General features: G+C 36.1%; 1 protein-coding gene across 3 annotated transcripts in view; it reads right to left on the minus strand.

Moving 5' to 3' along the window:
- Positions 1–23,942, minus strand: part of RALGAPA1 (Ral GTPase activating protein catalytic subunit alpha 1) — a 260,435-nt gene that overhangs the window by 9,857 nt on the left and 226,636 nt on the right. The window lies entirely within an intron of this gene.

The raw sequence follows: 23,942 nt of genomic DNA on the forward strand, positions 1-23,942 counted from the left end.
TTAAGGATAAAGTTAAATGCAGCTGACATTGGAAAAGAATGGATCTCATCAAAAAGGACTACTGTGATTGCTAAGCCATTAGTTCTTAATAAATATAATTATTCTTGCATATATTAAAAGTATGGCTTTTTAAGGAGTAAAAATATGGTTTTAAACATAAGTTTATACTTTAGGATACTACTATAAATGGAGCTTAAGAGAGAGACATTAATTAGAAAATAATTATAATACTAAACCGTTGGAAGAAAGAAAGTTAAGTTTACATGAGAAAGGATTTAAATGCCATCAGGTCAGCCTAGGCTCATCTTATCTTTTTAATCAGCTTCAGATCTGCACATTTACTCGGAAAAGCCACACAATAAAATAAATATCATACTGCTTAAAATACTATGTCTGACATTCTGTATTTCTCATTTGTAAAGATTTATTGTGAAAAATTCCTGCATATCTTCCTGGTTTTCTAAAATCTCTGCATTTGCCCAACAATTGTTCTCATTTTGAAGGAAGACTGCTGTTGCTATAATCCTCGAATAACTCCATGCGGTTAAGATAAATACATAGTTGAATCTGTATGTCAGGAAAAAATACCCAGTCAATTATAACACTGAAACAAGCAGGAATATTTGCAAAGAGACCACAGGACTCCTAAATACTGTCTAACAAAGCATCTACAGGGCACTGACACTGACAGAAAAATACTGTACTTCCCTTTCACCACATTTTCTTCTCTGATATTATTGACAAGCAACCAGTACCTTGAAGTGTTGTTGCTTTTGAACAACCCACTCCAGGCTTCTAGTTTCAGCAGGCCTGATTGTGCTGTTAGCACAGAGAGGGCGAGAAAGAGAGAGAATATTTCTGTTGTTCACGAAAGCAACTATGGAAATGGCTGTCAAAATGTAGAGCAGCAGGCAGCAACATACAATTATCAGGAAAAACTCACATGCTGACTTCATGTCGTATAGTTCCTGAACTGAGAAATCAGTTAACCTTTCTTCTACAACTTTAAAAAGTTTTCCTGCTGTACTCATTATGCTATGTTGATAGGTTGTACATAAGACATTTAAATAAGCATAAAGAAAAACAAAAATTTACCTACTGGTTTTTTTTCCCTACTGATTTTCCAAAACCCATTTAAATATTTTCTCCTCAAAATTATCTATTCTTTTAAAAAAAACTGCAACTCAATTACTATAGTTCTACAATTCTAGAAATTGTAGCCCAAGTCTACAACCAAGACCAAGAAAAAAAAGTTGGGGAAGATAATTTAAAATGCTAATTCAATGGGAGATACTGTACCAGTTACATTTATAAAAGGTTATTAAGGAGAGGAATAGGAGTAACGTTAAGACTATATTCAATAGGTACTTGACTTAGACTGTGATATCTTTTGCCATCTAAATGGCTTGAGTACTCTCTTTTTGCATTATGGTTTATTTTATGCATTGAAATAATCTGAATTCCAATTCCTTGCCATCCATTATTTTCAATTCACAACTGAGGCTGAACTTCAAAAGAATTTTACTTCTGAAATGGTAGCAACAGGACAAGATGCTATATTAAAATGATCAGTGGTAAGTAAGTATTTTATAGAAGAATCATACAGACACTTCTGAGTGTTACCATTGGAAATATAGCACACTTTTAAAAGAGGGTATATGGTTATAAATGGAAGAGGATGAAACTGATGGTTCAATCTAAATAATACCACATATCTCACAACTTGTTGGAAAGTACTTTTTTCATTGGGGGAGATTCACAGCTGCCGAATTTTCTGCAGTTAATAGAGTCCTTTGATTCACAGCAGTGCCCCTTGTACAAAAAATACTGGCCTTTGTGTATTACCAGAAACTAATTTTCTATTTGGCTGAAAAGGGAAAAATGGGGTTATTGCTTCTCCCTCCTACAGAGCTTTTCATTATGCCTGATGCACTCAACTTCTAAGCTCTTCTGAGAAAAAAAATAACTGAAGAGGCAAGAGGTAGAAAAATGAGCTTGTTAGCACATTAGAAGTGAAGTATCTTGGTGGGCCCTAGAAATTCCCAGTGGTGTGTTAACTTATCACTCTATGCATGCTGGCACTGATAGTCTCCCAATTGATCACTCTCTTTTCGCACCAAAGGTGCTGCCAGGAAGCAAAGGCTGAAGGCCCACAGGAGAACAGTCTGCTATCAAAACAAGCTGTTTTTAAAAGTCTGCTTGAATGGGTAAAATGCTTCATGAAAAGTAGGGTGGAGACACCTACCTGCTTTTAAAATGCTCTACTTTCAGAAGGCCTATAAATGAAATATTTTACTTTATCTTATTATATTTAGAGTTTACACAAAAATTAAGCAGAAAGAAAGCAAATGTTAGTATTCTAAAGCAGGGAAGATATTCCAATGTAGTAAAGTTCATTAAAGCAAGAAATGAATCTATCTAGATAAAATACATTTTGGAGTGTAATTCTACTTCATTATACAAAAGAAGGAGATCTACAAAATTCTGAAGAAACCCTAATATAAAGCTATACAAACTAAAATTATCCAGCTACAACATATTCATTTTATATAAAAACACATGATATATTTAATAGAATTACAAAATATCTTCTGAAAGAGTGAAACAGTTATTAATGGTTGAATTTAAAAAACTACAGCACTTATAACAAATTGATAGACTAATGTCTGAAGTTTTGTTTTTGGGGGTTATCTTTGGAAAACACTGCTGTTTAGTAAAAATTACAGTCTATAGTAACTCACCTTCTAAAAATTCTTTATAATTTTCAAAATTTGATGTGGACAAATAAGCACTGAGATCAAAACAAACCTACTCCATCTATAGTAGTTACATCTTTTCCTCTTTTTACTTTGGAAAACATACACTATTAAGGAGATTTAATGAACTCAGAGTACTTAAATCACAGTCCTAAGTCCACAAATAAGGTGCTTTTTGTGACAGAGATAATGATAAAGTCCCAAACAGTGCTGTTAGCATCTGCAATGGTAATCAGAATCCAAAGTGGTTAATTCCTGTATCTCCTACAATAGGTTAGACAAAGTTAGATACTTCCTTAAAAGGAAGCTCTCTAGGGAAAAGATATTAGTTCCTATAAATTAAGTGGCATACACGGACTTGAGGGCTAGTAACAACAGGTTAGCTCAAGCTATATTCCTACTGTGAGCGCATGCTGCCATTGGCATTGAAATTAAAAAAATGAAATGAGTGAGATGATAAAAAGCTAACGGTAAACTAAGAAATTCAGAACAAAATTTAAAGTACAAATCTAAGTTGAATTAAAAAGGTTTTTACTGTAAATTTAAAACCACTGAAGCCAAAACTAGCTAATAAAAAGCCATTTGATGAGGGAGACTTTTAGCTGGTAGGAATCTTTAATACAAAACTAGCCAATCAAAAGAAATAACACAGGTGCTGCAATCATAGCAATATAATTATCCACTAATCCTCCTTCCTTCTACTTTCTGCAAAAGCAGAAAAGGGAGGAAGGTATATTACTATTCTAAAAATAATAAAGGGAACCAAACATTTTCTATAGTATAAATAGTTTAAACCTAATCTGAACTTCATAATATTAAGTTAACATTACCATTCATTTTAAGTAACTCCTAAAGATTTTTAACTTATGTGTGAAATTACCTGTGGTCCTCTGTCACTGTGTCAAGACCAGCTGTCAAGAAACTGGGGTTCAATTTCAGCCCAGTCCTGGAAAAACATGCATGAATTCTCTGTGCCACAGTTTATCTCTGTGTTAAATGAGACTATCACCACCTGCTCCTATTTATGTCACAGGGATGTTGAAGATAAAGGATATAAATTCAGGGTAACCCAAAAGTCCTCCTACATCTGTGTGAAAATAGTTTATTTTGTCCTTTGGGTCAAGCCTTTGTAAACAGCAGATGCTGTCTCCATGAGGACAATTTTCAATGTCAGTTTAAGAAATACCTGTATAGACGTGCAAGAACTCTTTGGTAATATTTCTTGTTTATAGTATGAACAGAGGGACTTCTGACTTAATTTGGATGAGAGGAAACTGATTTCCATGAGATAAAAGATAATATGAAAAAGAAACTGTAGAATGTTAAATAGTACCACGTTTATCGATTTTACTAATGTATAGAAAAACAGATAAAAGGTAGATTTGGTTTTAAAGAATAACCCTTCATACTCCACAATAAATTTTGTAATAATGCAATGTAATTTTGAACTGTTTGTACTGTCAGAAAAGGCAAAACTTTCAGTTTTGCAATCACTACCTCCATGGCATGCCCAGTAGGCTGTGCAAACATTTAGCTCAAATATAATTTGTGAGTACTTCCAGTAAAGACAGCAGAGTAGATAAACTCTGTGCTCACTTCCTCCCAGGACCACATCTAAATTACAGAACAACCATCACTGAGAACCACCTGAAGATGGGCTGAATACAAGTCCAATAACCAAGAATATAAAGCAGCAGCCACGATGACACTTGCAGGAGGGGTGCAGATACAGAAAGGTCAGGCCCCATGCGATTAAGAATCAGGATGGGTATCTTGGAAGCAGAGGTCCCACCTGAGAAGTGAGGGTTCCCCACCCTACCACTGGCTCACCAGCCTGAAAAAAGGAGTCCCCATAACATCTGGCTTTGAGGATTGCAGCTGAATAAAATGAAGGGCTTCTGGAATCCCAGGCATTCCCTTAAGGAGTCACACAAGAACTCAACTGCTCACAGACTCACTCGTTCTGGCCTCCAGGCTGAGGGCTGGAGGGGCAGGGGTCAGGGAGTTCCCTCTAGGGACAAAGTGCTGGCAGGCACCATTGCTCCTTTGTTGAACCCTCCCCACATCCATCCCTCAGGAGCAGGTGGGTGCCAATAACCTGGCTAAAACTGTGCCACACCCTGGTGATTACCTGATATCCCACTCCCCCCAACTCTCCAGCTGCCAGAGCTGCTCCAGGGATTATTCCACAAAACCCAAACAAGCAGCAGTTGGGCTCAAACTACCCTATACCTCTTGCTAAGCAGCCCTAAGCCTGGTACAAGTGGTGACCAATCTCAACTTTCACTGTAACTCCCACCAGGTAGTCCGAAGCCTGGCATGAGCTTCAGCTAGTGTTGTCTGGAACACAGCTTGAACCAAGTGGGTTCCAGTATAAGAGGCGGCTGGCCTCAGCTCACATCATGGTGCCCACCAAAGGATCCCAAGCCTGGAACTAGTAGCAGCTGGCCTTGGTTTGCATCATAACCTCTCCCAAGCACCTCCAAGACCAGGACAAGTGGCTACCAACTGCACAGCACTTTAGTAGTTCCCACTATAGGGCCCCAAGCTGAGCACAAACATCAGCTGAATTTGGCCTGAACAAGATCCCTTTCTAAGAGCCTCTAGAACCAACACACCTGGTGGACAGCTTCAGATCACAACAGAGCACCACCCGAGCAGTTCCACAAACAACATACCTGAAGGGCAGGCTCGATGGTACCAGAGCACCCCCACTGAAGCAATTCCTGCTCCCAGGGGTCAGCTCTCACACAACAGCTTGTCCACCGCAGTCACTGCCAGCCCTCTTGGCCTGTCAGACTGAAGGTCAATCCCACCCACTGATTTGCCAAAAGCAATCAAGGCACAACAACAGGAGGGTGCACATAACCCACACAAGGGACACTGCTGGAGCGCCTGGCACAGGTGAACAGGAAAATTGCACCACTGGGCCTCACAGTACACTTATGACATAAGGCTGCTCTGCCTAGACAGGGAGATGTAGAAGATCTACCTAAGACATAGAAACAAACACAGGGAGTCAGTCAAAATGAGGAGGCAAAAGCAAAAACAAAAACAAACAAACAAAAAACCCCCCAAAAACCAAACAAACAAAAAAAACATGATCCAAATGAAAGAACAGGAGAAATCTCCAGAAAAAGAACTCAACAAAATGAAGACAAGCAATCTACCAGAAACAGGTTTCAAAACACTGGTTATCAGGATGTTCAACGAACTTGGTAGAGGAAAACACTGACAATTAGAACAGAAAAGAGAATAGTCTGAGGTACCTCTGGGACAACATAAAGTGTAACATCATTTGCATCATAGAGATAGCAGAAGGAGGAGAGAGAGAACAAGGGGTTGAGAACATATATGAAGATATAATGACTGAAGCTTTCCTAACAGGGTGAAGGAAATAGACATAAAATTCCAGGAAGTACAAAGGGTCCCAAACAAGATGAACCCAAAGATGCCCACACCAAGAGACATTGTAGTTAAAATGCGAAAGGTAAAGACAAAGAAAGAATGTTAAAACATCAAGAAGCAAGAAAAAAAGCAGTTAGTTCCATACAAGGGAGCTCCCATAAGACTAAGCTTATTTTTCAACAGAAGCTTTGCAGGCCAGAAGGGAGTGGCAAGAAATATTCAAAGTGATGAAAAACAAAGACCTACAACCAAGATTACTCCACCGAGCAAAGGTATTATTAGAATTGAAGAAATGATAAAGAGTTTCCCAGACCAAAAAAAAAAAAAAAGAAAGAAAAAGAAAAAAAAGGGGAAGGAGTTCATCACTAAACCAGTTTTATAACAAAAGTTAAAGGGGATTCTTTAAGTACAATAGAAAAAAATATCAAATATATACACAATAAAATAAAGAAAAACATTCTCTCTGACAAAGGCAAGCACTTAGAAAAAGCAGTGGATCAACCAACACTAAAGCTAGTACAAAGGTTAAAAAGCAAAAGTAGGGTTACAAGAGTAAATTAAAGGATACACACACACACACACACACACACACACACATTAAATAAAAGTAAAAAATAATGACAAAAACATAAATATGGACAGGGGTGCGTAAAAATGGTAGTGAGTTTAGAATGTGTTTAAACTTAAGCAATCATCAACTTAAAATGGACTGCTTTATACATAGCTTGGTATATATGAAGCACACAGTAACCACAAACCAAAAATCTACAAGATATATACAAGAAACAACAGAAAGGAATCCAAACAAGACACTATAGAAAAGCATCAACATAGATAAAGAGGATGAAAAAAAAAACACAAAGAACTGAAAATACAATCAGAAAACAAAATGGCAACAACTATATACCTATCAATAATTACTTTAAATGTAGGACTAGATCTCCAGTCAAAAGACTTAGGGTGGCTGAACGGATAAAAAACCAAGACCTATGCTGCCTAAAAGAGAGCTACTTCAGGTAGAAAGACATACACAGACTGAGAGTAAAGAGGTGGAAAAAAGATATTTCATGGAAATGGAAACATAAAAAGGTAAGCTTTTTCAAAATACAGACAAAATACAAATAGACTTTAAAACAAGGGCTGTAACAAGAGACAAAGAAGGGCATTTAATAATGATAAAGGGATAAATCCACAAGAGGACATATCTCTCATAAAAAACTAACCTAAATGTACAAAAGTAAGTATTGACCATCATAAAGGGAAAGATAGATAGTAATACAGTCATAGTAGGTGACTTGAACACCCAATTGACATCAACAGATAGATCATACAGACAGGAAATCAACAAGGAAACAGTGACCTTAAGTGACAGATTAGATCAGATAGACCTAATTGATAATTTTTAAAACATTTCACCATAGGCTGAAGAATGCATACACTCTTTTCAAGTACAAACGGAACATTTTCCATGACAGAACACATGTTAGGCCACAAGACAAGTCTCAATAATTTTAAGAATACTGAAACCATATCAAGCATCCTTTTGGACCACACTGGCATGAAAGCAGAAACCAATTAGAAGCAGCAAACAAAAGCACACAAACATACAGAGGCTAAATAACATGCTAATAAACAATGAATATGTTAATGAGATCAAGGAACAAATCAAATGATCCTTGAAACAAATGAAAATGAAAAGTGAATGACTGAAAATACGGGGTATGGCCAAAGCATTTCTAACAAGGAAATTTATCGCAACACAAGCCTGCCTCAAGAAACAAGAAAAATCTCAAATAAACAGCCTAAATTGGGCCTAAATGAACTAGAAAAAAAAGAACCAAAAAAAGCCCAAATTGAATAGAAGAGCGGAAGTAACAAAGATCTGAATGGAAATAAGAGTTTAAAAAATTTAAAAAGATCAATAAAACCAAGAGCAATTTCACTTAAAAATATAAACAAAATTGATAAACCTTTGACCAGACTCATCAAATAAGAGGGCCCAAATAAAATCAGAAATAAAAGAGAATTGACAACTGATACCACAGAAATACAAAGGATTATAAGAAAATACTACAAATACTTATATGCCAACAAACTGGACAATGTGGAAGATACAAATTTCTAGGAACATAGAATCTTCCAAGACTGAATCAAGAAGAAAAAAAATTTGAGCAGACTGAGTACTACCGGAGAAATCAAATCAGTAATCTAAAAACTCCCAACAAACAAAAGTTTTGGGTAGGATGGATGGCTTCACAAATGAATGCTACCAAACAGTCAAAAAGATTTAACACTTATTCCAAAAAATTCAAGAAAAGGGAAGATTCACAAATTCATTTCATGAGGCCAGCTTTATGCTCATTCCAAAACTGAACAAAGATACTACAAAAAAAAAAAAAGAAAAAAAAGAAAAAAAAAAGAGAGAATATTATAGGCCACTGTTTCTGATGAATGAACACAGATGCAAAAATCCTCAACAAATTATTAAGAAAATGGCCCTGGCTGGTGTAGCTCAGTGGATTGAATGCTGGCCTGCAAACCAAAGGGTCGCTGGTTTGATCCCCAGTCAGGGTGCATGCCTGGGTTGCAGACCAGGTCCCAAGTAGGTGGTGCTTGAGAGGCAAACACACATTGATGTTTCTCTCCCTTTCTCCCTCCCTTCCCTTCTCTAAAAATAAATAAAATCTTTTAAAAAATATTAAGAAAATGAATTCGGCAATACATTAAAAATATAATACACTGTAGTCAAGTAGAATTTATTCCTGGGATGCAAGGTTGGTTCAATATCTGCAAATCAATTAATGTGATATATCACATAAACAAAATAAAGAATAAAAAACATGATCGTATCAATGGAGACAGAAAAAGCATTTGACAAAATCCAGCATCCATTTACGATAAAAAAATCTCAGCAAAGTGGGAATACAGGGAACATACCTGAACATAATAAAGGCCACACAAATTCACAGCTAACATCATATTCAAAGGGAAAAGTTACAAGTGTTTTCTTCAAGATCAGGAACAAGACAAGGATACCCACTTTTACCACTTTTCTTCAACATAGTATTGGAAATCCTAGCCACAGCAATCAGACAAGAAAACAAAATAAAAAGCATCAAAATTTGAAAGGAAGAAGTAAAACTGTCACTGTTTACAGATGATGCGATACTATAATAGAGAACCCTAAATATTCTACAAAAAAAAATACCGGAATTGATAGATAAATTCAGTAAAGTAGCAGGGTACTAAATAAATCTCCAGAAATTGGATGCATTTTTATACACCAATAATGAACTCAGAAAACAATCCCATTTACAACTGCATCAAATAAAATAACATACTTAAGAATATATTTAACCAAGGGCATAAAAGACCTGTACTTGGAAAACTGTAAGACATTGATGAAAGAAATTAAAGATACAAATAAATGGAAGGATATACTGTGGTCATGGATAGAAAAGAATTAACACTGTTAAAATGTCCATACTGCCCAAAGCAATCTACAGATTCAGTGCAATTCCTATCAAAATACCAGTGGCCCTTTTCACAAAACTAGAACAAATAATCCTAAAATTTTAATATTCAACAGAACCTCCAAAGACCCCAAATAGCAAAGCAATTTTGTGAAAGAACAACACAGTTGGAGGTAAGCTATTCTATATCAAACTTTACTATAAAGTACTAATCAAAAACAGTGTCATACTGGCATGAAAACAGACACATAGGTCAATGGAATAGAATAGGAAGCCAAGAAAAAAAAAATCTATGCCTGTATGGTCAATTAATCTATGATAAAGAGGGCAAGAATTTACAATGGGATAAAGACAGTTTCTTCAATAAGTGGTGTTGGGAAAATTGACAGTTAAATGCAAAAAATGAAACTGCATCACTTTCTTATACCATATACACAAATGAACTCAAAATGAATTAAAGACAGATGGAAAACACAAGAAAACAGGAACATCGCTCCTGTTTTCTTGACATCACTCTTAGTAACATGCTTTTGGATATGTCTCCTTGGGCAAGGGAAACAAAATACTGATCATAAGGGAAATATAAATTAAAACTTCAATAAAGTATCATCTCACACCTGTCAGAATGCCTATCATCGAACAAGTGTTGACGAAGATGTGGAGAACAGGGAACCCTCATGTACTGTTGGTGGGATTGTAAACTGGTGCAGGTAGTATGGAAAACATGGAGGTTGCTTAAAAAAAGAAAAATAGAACTACCACATGCCCCAGTAATTCCACTTCTGGGTAATTATCTGAAGAAACCCAAACATTAATTTGAAAAACACATGCATCCCTGTGTTCATTGCAGCATTACTTACAATAACTAAGATAGGGAAGCAACCTAAGTATTCACTGATAATGAATGGATAAAGAAGATGCATTACATAAATACAATGGCATATGACTCAGCCATAAAAAAGAATGAAATCTTGCCATCTGCAACATGAATGGACCTACAGGGTACTGTGCTAAGTGAAATACGTCAGATAGAGAAAGGCAAATACCATAGGATTTCACTGATATGTGGCATCTTAAAAACAAAACAAACAAAAATGAAAACAAACTTACAGAGAACAAATTGAGGGTGCCAAATTGGCGGAGGCTAGCGGGGGTTGGGAGAAAAAGGGGAAGGGATTAAGATGTACAAACTTTTAGTTATAAAAATAGCCACAAGAATGTAAAGAACAGCACAGGGAACTCTGTAAATAATATTATAATAACTATGTGTGGTGTTAGGTACTGGATGTATTTGGGTAGTCACTTTGTAATGTATACAAATGTCTAATCATTATGTTGTATACTTCAAAGTAATAAGTATATTGTATATCAACTATAATTTAAATAGAAAATGTATAGACTAATTTATTACTGTTGTCAAAGAAATGGAAATTTGTACACATGTATGTATATGTATACATGCATGTATATATGTTGTACACCTGAAGAATGAAAGTGTAACTTTTCACAAAAAGGAGTTATGAAAAATGAAAGGAGACTTCAAAGACATATTGCTTAACTAATTTCCTCTTAAATTCAGGTTTAATGTTTTCTTTCCTCAAAAAGAAAAAAACAACTGGCTTCTTTTTTAGGAAAAGGCAAAGTATGAAATGTTTAGATCTGTGCTTAATATGACAGCAGGAATTTTAGGCCCATTTTAAAATCCTAATTTATTTTAGTAAGCATTGCCTACACTCATATTTCTGTGGCCTCTTTGCAGTTTTAGTACTTAGGAATTTCATCCCCTGTCTTTGTATGAAGATTCAATTAACAGTAATTGTAGAAAAAAGAGAGTTTTGTGTACTGACTTAAAAATTTGGAGTACTACTAACAATATTCACAAAGTCTGTAAGGTGATTGGTAGGCTGAAGTTGGCTATGGTGGGAGTTTTCACCTCACAGAACTTGATGAAGGCTGCAAACTGGAGCTGCCCATGGTACCTAGAAGCAGTTGTTAAATGCCACATGTGCCTCTTTCCTCATGACTGTTCTCCTAATAAACTACTGGGGAGACTAATATCATGGGAGCAGAGGCCATGTCTTCCTATCTTTACATATGTCTCTAACTCTTAACACAGAGCCCAGTAGTACTCAGTGACTTTCATAAATCATGGAATGAACAAGAGATTGGTAAGCAGACAGCCCCCTTTCTCCAATCCCAATTTGGCTCTCCAGAGGCAAACTCCTTTGGGGCAAATGCAGTTGGGACTTTCCTAGGATTGGATATAGAGAGTTTAAATCTTGTGAGAAAGAGGTTGGTTTCACCCTCTACCTCTTGTTGACCTCCTTTTAAAGAAGAAAAGTGAATAAAGTACAATGTATATTAAAAAAGTGAATAAAGCACACAGGTAAGGTCTAATATTAAAAGAAAAGAAAACTGATTAACTTCTCAAAAAACATAATCATTGCATAATCATTGCAAGAATGTTTTGTAGAAAAAACATTCTATAAATGTTGAAAGTAATTACAGCTCGCTACAGTTAGGACTGAAATAACCATTTTGCCTCCACTGGCTGTGACAATTTTTTTAATTTAAAAAATATTTAAAAATTTTTTAAAATTTAAAATATTAAAAATATTTAAACTCAATAGTTGTATGAGGTAACAAATTTAGTTAAACTAATTCCATTCATTTAAGTGGTTATCTACAGGGAAAAGGGAAAAAACTTTGTGAAAATGTCTACATAAAAAATCAAATGGAGTGTAATTTCAAAACTATTTTAGACAGATTTCCAAAACCCCTCTGCACATCAAAAGAACAGAGGTAATAATATCCAAAAAAATAATACTTAAAAATTTAAATAATCAGGTTTTCCAAAAGACCATACTAAGAGGCATCATTTCTGTCTCCAGGCATCATTTATTGAGAATATTTTAGGACAGTTTGAACTAGAGGAAGTACACAATAATTATCTCTCAACATTATTCTCAGGAAACTTAGCAAAATCAGCAAAATGTTTGTTTAGCAATAAGCCTTGCCTTGATGGAAAATACAACTAGAGATTTGCTTGGAAAAACAAAGCTGCTGACTGGTAGAGTTGGGACTAGAACTGTGATGATTAAATAGTCCAGTGCTCTTTCCACATCCAATCTCTGCAATCTGGGTTTTGTATGAAGTAAAAAAAGATATAAGAGGTATTTTAGTTAGCTCAGAAATGGCCATCACAATGAATATTAGCTTAAATTCTAAGACGCACAGCTTTTAGAAAATGTTTATATACTAAGATATCATATATGGTATAGTAAAAATCCTTGGTGTGCTCTAAAATAAAAATGGGAAAAGAAGCAAATTATAATACATTTGGTTTTTTAGTTCTAAAAGGCCTTGAAATATCTTCAAACATTCTAAGGCAGTATCATTTCACAGGGTCTTGAAAAAATAATGAAAAAAACCCAAGAATTTTATTGAGATAAAGAATATGGGTAGAAATACTTTACACCTCAAGGATTCTGGCTATTATTATCAGTAGTAAAGTGGCAAATTTTCCTGGAAATAACAGAGCAATTAAGTATCCCATGGACTAATGTGCATTACTCACTTCTAAGATGAAAGTTATTGTACTGCTATCCTTGGTAAGTTAATACTCACATATCTTTCCTCTAGTAGCTAATTTCTTCAAGAAACATGCTGTCCAGTACACATGCAATAAAAATAGAATTCCCCTCAATAAGTAGCATGAATCTTGGTATGGTGTTCATTTGTATTCTGTAAATATAAAGTCTTCTGAAATTCTGCAACAGGTTATGCCAAATTGTTGTGTATAATTTTTATGATGCCTTATTTTATTAATGAAATTCTTTAGTAGTTGATACTATCTACACCATGAAGGAAAAGCTGTGATTTGTCAGAACAGACAAAGCTGGGCTTTAATCCATCCTTTTTAACCATACTGCCAAGTCTATATTGTTTTCACTGCGTCTCAATTAGGAGACAGGCAGGACACCTGGTACTTCTTTATCTAAGTCCCATGGGCTGCCAGATGACTCAAAATCCATAACAGGTGCTAAGGCAGTGTGAGGGTAGTCCCTTTATTGAAAGCTGGAGTTGAATAAAATTTGAACCATATATAATTGCTCATAAATCAGTCAATTACTAAATAAAAACATTAAGTTAAAAGTTGATAAAAGCCTAATTCTACCAAAGTTCACGTAAGCACATTTAAAAATACTATATTCACCTTAAATAAATAAAATTAAAAATTAAAACCTACCAAAAGTTTCTATAAATACTTCCTGATTAAATAATCCAATAACCACTGGTTTCTAAAAAGCACTAACATGATTATTAAATATGTGTACTGATTTTACTTTTATGATATTTGTATGAAGCAAAACATCTAAAAGGAAAACAAGTTAGCTGGATTTCAAACTTAAGGAAATTAAAATTATGGACATTTATTCTTGATGAGATCTACTTGAAAATATTATCATGAAATAATATGAGACTTTCATAGTCAACAGAGAACTGTTTCAGAATCACTAGCATTAGAGTAAGGGTTTAAAAAACACAGAGGGGGAGACTAGAAACAATCATCATTGTGTTGTTCCCAAAGGGAAATTTCAGACATTAAAGTTGAGGAAATGAATGTCTGTGTTTGAACTGAATAAATACTAAACTTGGGCTGTTAGAAGATTGCAAAAAGGAAAAAAGTAACTAAATAAGTGAAATTTTACAGTGTACAATTACTTAAGTGTTATCTCTGCCTAAATGTGCACTAACTTAATTAAGATTTTGTTTAAATGCTAAAATTATCAGGAGTTAAAAAAAGTGATTTATTATCACACTAAGTAGTTACAAAGTACAGCAAACTGTCATTTAAGACTATGTCATAGAATCTATGATAAACAGTATATTGGCTTAAACTAATGCACTATATGCCTCCAGGGAATGATAGGCTTAGAGACTGGACTTTAACATCAAAATCTACCCATTAATCTTGACTTAAATATAATCTATTCTGCAGTAAAAGGAAGAATGGGCATTCAATGAATTACTGTTTTTGAAATATTGCACTGATGTCCATTTACTAAAATCATTTAAGAGGACACGAGGAGATGGAATACTAGTAAATTTTATAGACTGGTACTCATTTACAAAATATGCATCTCATTTTCCCTCAACATAGCAAGACAATATAATTTTTAAAAATTTATAGATTAAAAGTTTTCTTAAAATATCTTCCTCTAATCCTTTGAAAGGGCCTGTTTTATAAATCATAATATTACAATATAATTTAGTCTAGTCAAGATGAAAAAAAAAGAATCACCTATACAAATATACTGTGGGGACCCTGGGGGCTAGAGTAAGCTTTAACTTTTCTTTTTTTTAAAAATGTGGTAGATCATTGTTTCTTTGCATCAGAACCACCAACTACTTGATTAGGCTAACTAGGAAAAAAATAGAAAGGCCAGGAGTAGTGTTTATACAAATATCATGGCATACGATGCTTCATAAAAGGAAAAAACCCTCACATTTTAAATGATATCCAAAATAGAACCAAGACAAAGATAATCATGATGACTGAAAACAGTTATGTTACTCATTTAAATGACAAATCTAGTATTTAACCTTAAGATTTGATGACTAGTTTGCCTTTAGTGCATTATTTTAGCACTTGGAATTGTTATGCATTTTAATTTACATCTCTGTATTAATATAGCTCACATATATTCCGGTGATATTTGGGAATTCTAAAAAGCAGAGTAAAGAAAATTAAGCCAAATTTGTCTTTAACCTTATCTGATATATGAATTGTATTGGCTTTAACCCACTTTCCCAAATTTATTTTGAATTGTTATAAAGGTTAATAAATACATCTTTTTCCATCCAAACACAGTATCAGAAAGCAAAACTGACTTTTGCTCTGCTATAATCTGGCAGGCGGTAAATAGATAATGACACGTTAATGAGGAATTACTACAAGTGGTTGCTTAAATGTATTTATTTGCTTTCTTTTTGATAGTAGGTATGTGCTAAATAAAAGTCAATACTCCTATCAAGACAGGAGGTAAATGCAGAAACATCAGTTCTGCAACAGCTATTTTTGCCCCTTCTCTTTTCTGAACAGCAATTAGTAAAGCAACCCCTTCCCCTCCTCCCTAGTGCTGTCAAGCTGTTCAGAGCAGTTTGCAACTCGACAATGGTACCATTGTGAATGCTCTCTGGGCTTCCTTCCCACAGAGAGTTAAATGGGCAGTTCCTGCTGCCCATGATTGGTGTCCAGTGAAATAATACTCAACAGCCAGGTTTTATCAGCTTCACGCCAAAGAAGTGAAGCCAGGGAACCCAAGCCTTCATATCATACTGGACCATATGCCAACCCTGATGGCCCCAAAGGTTTATCACTAAGAATCAGGATCCATGATGTCCCTTGTGAAATTTCACTTCACATACCTTATGTGAAATGCAAAGCTTCACTAAAAACTGAACGCTCTTTACAATTGGCATGAACAGATGGTTTGGCAAGCAAAAGTTAAGGTTTAAATAGGCTGTATTCTAGTGTTTGAGAGGGAAAGCAGTTAGAAGAAAATGAGGAGTTTTGTGGCCCATAGTTTAATTTTAATTCTATTACTGAGTTATTAAAAATTCAATAGCAAAAGTCCTTATGTTTATTAGAAGAAAAAGAATGGATTAAAAGCACTGCAATTCCTATGTCAAACAATGCTAAAGACTAATTTCAGCTCTACATTCTTCATTCCCTGATCTGAAACTGCCGAATAGCATCTGAATCTACTGTTGCTTTTATATTTAAACAAAGACTAGAATAAAACTTGCACATTTTGTGGTAGGTGTGGTGAATAATAATGTGAGCATACCAGTGCACCTTATCATTAATACCAAAACATAAGGGTTTAGAGGAGAAAAAAATCCCTGTTCTAGCATAGGTGAGTTGATAAAGACAGAAGTAGAGATACTTCAAATTTTGTTGCTTTTAAGAAACAGTTTGTCCATCACCTGGTAAGAGTTCTCTATATTCCATCTAGTATAGTATGATATACAGAATTGGCATATGTGAACAATAATGTCACACTGGATTTGATAAAAGAGAAAGGCGGTGGAACTGCTTTCCTTTGACATTTTTGCCATGAAACCAATGTACTATCACACTAGGATAAAAATATTTAATTTATCAATAACGTGTAAAAGTGTAATAATGTGTAAAAGCGCAATGCATAAAAGTAGTGTGTAAAACCACAATTATGTATAAAAGTGCTGTACAAAAAAGTGTGAAGAGGGATTGTTATGCAGGAATGAAGAGTCTATCGTGAAACTTAAGAATTATGAAAATCTCAAATTGTCTTTTTAAAATGGCATGTGTAAAGATTATCTAACATTTAGAGACCTTCTTAGTTTCATTAAGAAAAATGACACTAGATATTACTGTTATTAGCCTGGTAATTCCCGTACAGCTAATTATTATAAAAATAGAGACTTTATTCAAACACTAATTTAATATCCTTATATTGGGAAGGATTTACTAGAAAAGGAAAACAATACATTCAAACTGTGTTCTGATACTCAACAAGTCAAAATTATAAAAAAGCAAAAGGAACTGTCACGTTAGACACGGGATGCTGTATTATTGGCAGGAACATTAGAAAACCAAGTTTATATTGGTTTTGTTTCTGCCTGACTACATCATTTGGTTTTGACCTACTTCTTGACCTGATCTGCTACTATTCTTCCCTTTGTTGTATTTCACTCAGCAGCATGGAACTCCTTGTATTTCTTCACCACATCACACATCTATCCCTCTGTGCCCATTTCCTACCCTTGAAAAGCTCTTCCCTGGCCTTGTCTGCCTGCTAACGTGCCATAACATTTGAGGTCATTAGCGAAACAACTTTCCTCAGTAAAGCCATTCCTAATTTCTACTCCCTACTATCTTTTCTTACTTTATTAAAAAATTAATCACCAGCCCTGGCTGGTGTGGCTCAGTGGATTGAGTGCCGGCCTGCAAAACCTAAGGGGCATTGGTTTGATTCCCAGTCAGGGCACATGCCTGGTTTGCAGGCCAGGTCCCCAGTTGGGGGCACGTGAGAGGCTACCACACATTGATGTTTCTCTTCCTCTTTTCTCCCTCCCTTCCCCTCTCTCTAAAAAATAAATAAATAAAATCTTTAAAAAAAAAATAATCACAAGACTTCCCATCAAGATGGAGGGTGAGGCAGACATGGCTCGCCTCTTCACACAACCACATCAAAATTACAACTAAAATATACAACAACGATCACTCAGAGCCATCGGAAATTGAGTTTAATTGAAGTCTAACAACTATGGAATTAAAGAAACCACATCCACCCAGACTGGCAGGAGAGGCGCAGAAATGGAATGAGCTGGGCCCTCACACATGTGTGGTAGATAAAAATTCGGAAGGGATATGTCTGGAGCAAGGGGTTCCAGCCCTACACCAGGCCCCCAAGCCCAGGGTTTCAGTGTCAATAACGTAAGTCCCCACAACTTCTGGCTGCAAAGACCAGCAGGGATTGAGTCAGTGGAAGAAACTTCAGGAGCCTCAAGCAGTTCATCTTACAGAACCCACACATGGACCCACTTAGACTCGCTCCCTCTGAGCTCCAGCACAGGGGTAGCTGCTTGAAAGGCACCAGTGATATACATGGATAAACTGAAGTGTCTGGCACCAATGCAAGCAGAGGCTATTGTCCCTTTTCTAAACCCTCCTCACACAGAGCCAGCAAGCTGGTGCCGTATCTGAGACTTTATCAACCTGGCTAACACAGTTTGCTCCTTCTTGGAGATCCCAAGGGACTCTGCCCCACCCAAGCTGCTTTTCCATATGAATGGCTGCTCTTGGCAAGCTTCACAACTTCCTAAATCCTATCAAGCAACAACAGCTGGCCTCAGTGAGCCCCAGTCCCAGTACTAGCAGCAGCCAACCTAGATTCATAGCTTGGCTTCACCTGGGTATCTCCTCGCCCAGCAAAACAGCAGCCATCTCAGACTGCTTTATAGTTCAGAACGGGTGGCCCCAGGCAAAACAGATGGGAGCTGATCTTGGCCTGCATCACCTGGGAAACCTGAGTGCTGTTGCACCCAGTGGACAGCTACAGGCCACATCAGCGCACTGCCACCTTGCCCCTGCAGAGCTGATCCTCCACACAGGGTGGAGGCTGATGATCAGTGGTCACAGCCAGTCCTTGCATCTGACTGGCCTGGCTAAATCCCTCCCATTGAACTGCCAACAGCAACCAATGCTCAACTACAAGAGGAGGGTGTATTTAGCCCACACAAAGGGCGCACCTCAAGTATCCATCTTGGGTGATAGGGGAGGCTGCGTCACTGGACCCTACAAGACACCTACTACATTAGGCCACACTATCAAGACATGGAGTCAAAGTAGCTCTACCTAATACATAGAAACAAACACAGGGAAGCTGTGGAAATGAGGAGAAAAAGAAACACGGCCCAAATGAAAGAACAGATCAAAACTCCAGAAAAAGAGCTACATGAAAGGGAGAAATGGAGAAAAGCAATCTATCAGATGCAGAGTTCAAAACACTGACTATAAGGATGCTCAAGGAACTTAGCGAAGACCTCAGCAGTTAACAAAGGTCCAGTCAGAAGTGAAAGATACACTAATTGAAATAAAGAACAATTTATAGTCAAACAACAGTAGAGTAGATAAAACTGAGAATCAAATCAATAATATGGAACATAAGGAAGCTAAAAACGACCAATCAAAACAACGAAAAGAAAAAGAATAAAAAAAAAATGAGGGTGGTATAAGCAGCCTCTGGGACAACTTCAAGAAGTCCAACATTCACATCATAGGGGTGCCAGAAAGAGAAGAGCGAGAGCAAGAAATTGGAAATCTATTTGAAAAAATAATGCAAGAAAACTTCCTTGATTTGGTGAAGGAAAAAGACATACAAGTCCAGAGGCACAGAGAGTCCCAAACAAGATGGACATACACAAGTCCACACCAAGATACATCATATTAAAATGCCAAAAGTTAAACAAAGAATCTTAAATGCAGCAAGATAAAAGCAGTTAGTTATCTACATGGGAGTTTCCAAAAGACTCGCAGCTGATTTTTCAAAAGCAATTTTGGAGACTAGAAGGAATTGGCAAGAAATATTCAAAGTCATGAAAAGCAGGGACCTATAGCCAAGATTGTTCTAACCAGCAAAGCTATCATTTAGAATTGAAGGGCAGATAAAGAGCTTCCCAGACAAGAAAAAAATTTAAAGAGTTTATCATCACCAAACCATTATTATATGACATTTTAAAGGGATTTATTTAAGAAAAAGACTATCAAGACTATGAACAAGCGCTCTGGCTGGTGTGGCTCAGTGGATTGGTTGCTGGCCTACAAACCAAAGGGTTTTCGGTTCGATTCCCAGTTGGGGCACATGCCTGGGTTGCAGGCCAGGTCCCCTGTAGGGGGCGCACAGGAGGGAACCACACATTGATGTTCCTCTCCCTTTCTTTTCCCTCCCTCCCCCCTCTCTAAAAATAAACAAATAAAATCTTAAAAAAAAAGACTATGAACAATAAAATGGCAAAAAAATACAAATCTATCAATAGCTGAATCTAAAAAACAAACTAAGCAAACAAGAAGACCAGACACAGAATCATGGATACAGAGACTGTTTTGCTGGTTGCCAGATGGGAGGGGGAAATGGGGGAATGAGTGAAGAGGTGAGCAGATTAAGGACAAATAGATAGTTACAGAATAGCCACGGGGATGTAAAGTACAGTATAGGAAATGAAGTAGCCAAAGAACTTATATGGACCATCCATGGACATGAACCATGGTGGGGGGATTGCCTGAGGGAGTGGGGATTGCTGGGTGGAGGGGCGGCAAAGGGGGAAAAATCAGGACAACTGTAATAGTTTAATTAATAAAATATAATTAAAAAATTAATCACCTTTACATCCTTTGTAATATCACTATTGCTTGACTCCTGAAAGTATAGTTCAATCACTCACTCACTCATTCATTCATTCATTCAAAGAGCTCTCCCTGTTTTCTGCACCAGACTGTAAGCTCCTTGAAAGCAGAGCCTGTGATCATATCCCTAGTTTTTCTTTCACAAAGCCTCCCATATAGCAGTCAATAAATATTGGTGAATAAGTGAAAGATCAAAAATTGCTTAGTGACTTTTTTTGGGGTGATGAAGAAATGTAGCCTTTTAAAAAATACTTAAATTTCTCAAAAGTGCACTGAGTTTTTGGTAGATAATAAAAACTTAAAATATCTCTAGAATTAATATAATGATAATAGAAATAGAAGTTGATCATGTACCAAAGTCCTTTTTGTGAGTTCCTATAAATATTAAGAAAAGTAATTACTATTAACCCATATTAGTTAAACTTTCAAAGATATCATTGTTAGAGAACATTAAGAGAATGCTATTTTCAGACATACTGGTTTCAATTCCATAGAATAAACTTCAGTATTACCAAAAATTTACATATCAGAGAAATTTATATTTATTGTTTTTACATCTTTTTGAAAGGACGCAGGCAGAATGCTTAGATCCAAACTCACATATCTGAAGGTATGCAATAAAGTATTCTCATAATGGTTATAAGGAAGCCTCTAAAATACCAGTAACATCATCAATAGGCATATACTGCCATTCTTAAAAACAGCAGGTGAACAAGTTAAAATTGTTTAGTAAAGAATATATTAGTCACAACATAAGTGTTGCACATATCCAGGGCCCCTGTTTAAATAATGCTCTGTGTGTATATACAGACTATAAGGTTTTCAGGAAAATCGAGACCAAGAAGATATTTAATCATAAGCTTTTTACCAAGAAGTTCTTCAGCAGCAAGGCCCATGTCTTTAATACAGGAGGCCTAAATGTTCCAATTAGAGAGCAGACTGTTGGGTAAATAAGAATGTTTGTCTGTTCTTAGGTCCTAATACAATGATTAGTATCAAAGTCACAAGTGTTGCAAACATTTCTGAGGCCACAGAACCTGGATCACTTAGTTGGAGAGATATTTCATTTAAAAATTATCTCTTCTTTTGAAGCATAAATGACCATAACCATAGATCTTAGAGTATTTAACAAATAGCCAATTTGTCCATGAAGTTTAATACTTTCACTTAGAAAGTATGTAGAACAAATAGCACTTGAAAGATTGAGATTTCCTAATGATGTAGATGGTGCAAAAGTTCAAGTAATAAAATTGAGGACCTCAGCAATGTCTAGAATCCTCTCATAGCTGCCCCCTGCTGGTCTCCTGTGGGTACCCACATTCCTTGCCTTTTAGGGACAACAGTGAACCTTTAGAGCTACAGCTGTGTGCTGCCTTCTTCTTGGGGAGGACATAAAACTATACTCTCCCCATCTGTCACTGCCATCAAGTCAAAGTCTTGTGTTTTAGAAGAATATTTCCAGTGTCAATGCAGAAGGACAATAATAATGATAACATCATCAACAATCAGGTAGCTACCACTCCTGATCTCTTGCTACAGGACAGACAGGCTGCTTAGTGCTTTAAGTAGGTAATCTCATTTAATCCTTACAACAATCCTGAATTTGGCACTGCTTTTAACAGATTAAACATAAAGACTGTGACACACTTAATAAGTGGTTCCTGACTTGGAAGCTCATGCTTATTTCCCAGCAATCAGCTTCCAAAATTTACAATATAATTAATATGTACATTAAGCATACTTATCAATGTTATCTTCTAAGTAAATGACCTACAAAAGACAGTAGATACATAAAATTATGTAGTTTCTCAATAAACACACTTTCTTCTAACATGAAATGGCAGCAATATTGATGAGACTTCCTAAGAGGTTTTATAATGTTCTATCATAATGAATGGCAAACTGCATTAGTGGAGCCAATCAATTACATTTCATTTCATTTTGGCTCTCATACTTTTGCAACAGTTTCTTTACATTTAAGTAGTAAAACTGCAGGGATAACAAACTGTGACTAATTGAAGAATGACCATTGACTTTTGGTAATTTGTCTGATAAAGTTAAACAGAAACCCAATTCTGGCATTTAAGAAAAAGTCAAATCTAAACAGATTAGAAGAAATCAAATAATATTGGTTTGGTAGGAAAGAATATTAAACCTAGGATGACAGCATTTTTTCTAAAGATGCCACTTAATTTTAGAACACCCACCATGTTGTGTATTTCAAAATATCACATTATATACATGTATGTAAAAACCCAAAATATAAATTATTGTATGAGAATTATAACAGACATGCTATATTCCATCTACTCTAATCTCACCCTTTGTGGCCCAAGTTTTCTATACATTCTTCCCTAATTTTCTTACTACAAAGTAATGCTTCCTTGGAACTCCCATAGCATTTTATCTATAACCCTACTATACACATTACATCATGTGTTATAATAATGAATATATTATTCTTTCCCCATTAAATAAGCTTATTAAAGACATTACCACCTGATTTGTCTTTGCATCTTTCCAAATCTTTACCACTACCATATAGATGATCAATAAATATTTTTGATAGAAGAAAATGACTAAAGTTCTATTTCTTGACCTGGTGGTGTTAAACTGGAATTATTCATATATAGTATATTTAGAATTTACAGACTTTTCTCAAACTATATTTTACAGTACAAAAGGTTAAAAAAAACCCAAAGGGAAGTAGGACATGTGAGATGGTTAATTTTACATCAACTTGGATAGGCGACGGTACCTAGTTTTTGGTCGAACACCAGTCTAGATGTTGCTGTGAAGGTATTTTGTAGATGTGATTAAATCAGGAGACTTTGAGTAAAGCAGAATATTCTCGAGGAAAGATGGCGGAGGAGTGAATGGGAGTCACGTTGACTTCCTCCTCCCAAGACCACACTGAAATTGCGACTAAATAGTGGAGAAATCACCTGGAAAACAATGGAACTATAGTGGGAGAGGAGTCTTGGAGCTGCAGACAGACAGTGGATTCAATTCTCACACATCCCAACGGGTGAGAAGTGTGGTGGAGGCTCGAGAGGGTGGGCTGGGTGCCGGGAGGCACTAGCACCAGAGGGACATTGAAATGGCCAGTTAGTTCCCCGAGAGAATAACGGGGTCTGAATCATAAACAGGGACCTCTAGACCACATCACCTAAAACCAGGAAAATACAGACAAATGCAACCCCGAAAAGCTTAGGGGCACTCTCTCCCAGAGACAGGTGGCTGGGGATCCAAAGAGACATTTAAAGGGCCAACGCAAAAATTGCAGTGGCAGCCACCCTCCTTGATCTCTGGGTACAGGCGGCAGCAGGGTGGGCTGGTGCCTGGGAAAAG

The sequence above is a fragment of the Pteronotus mesoamericanus genome, unplaced genomic scaffold (genome assembly GCF_021234165.1).
Source record: "Pteronotus mesoamericanus isolate MK-2021 breed Mesoamerican mustached bat unplaced genomic scaffold, CSHL_Meso_final contig_100, whole genome shotgun sequence".
In the NCBI taxonomy this organism is placed as follows: domain Eukaryota; kingdom Metazoa; phylum Chordata; class Mammalia; order Chiroptera; family Mormoopidae; genus Pteronotus; species Pteronotus mesoamericanus.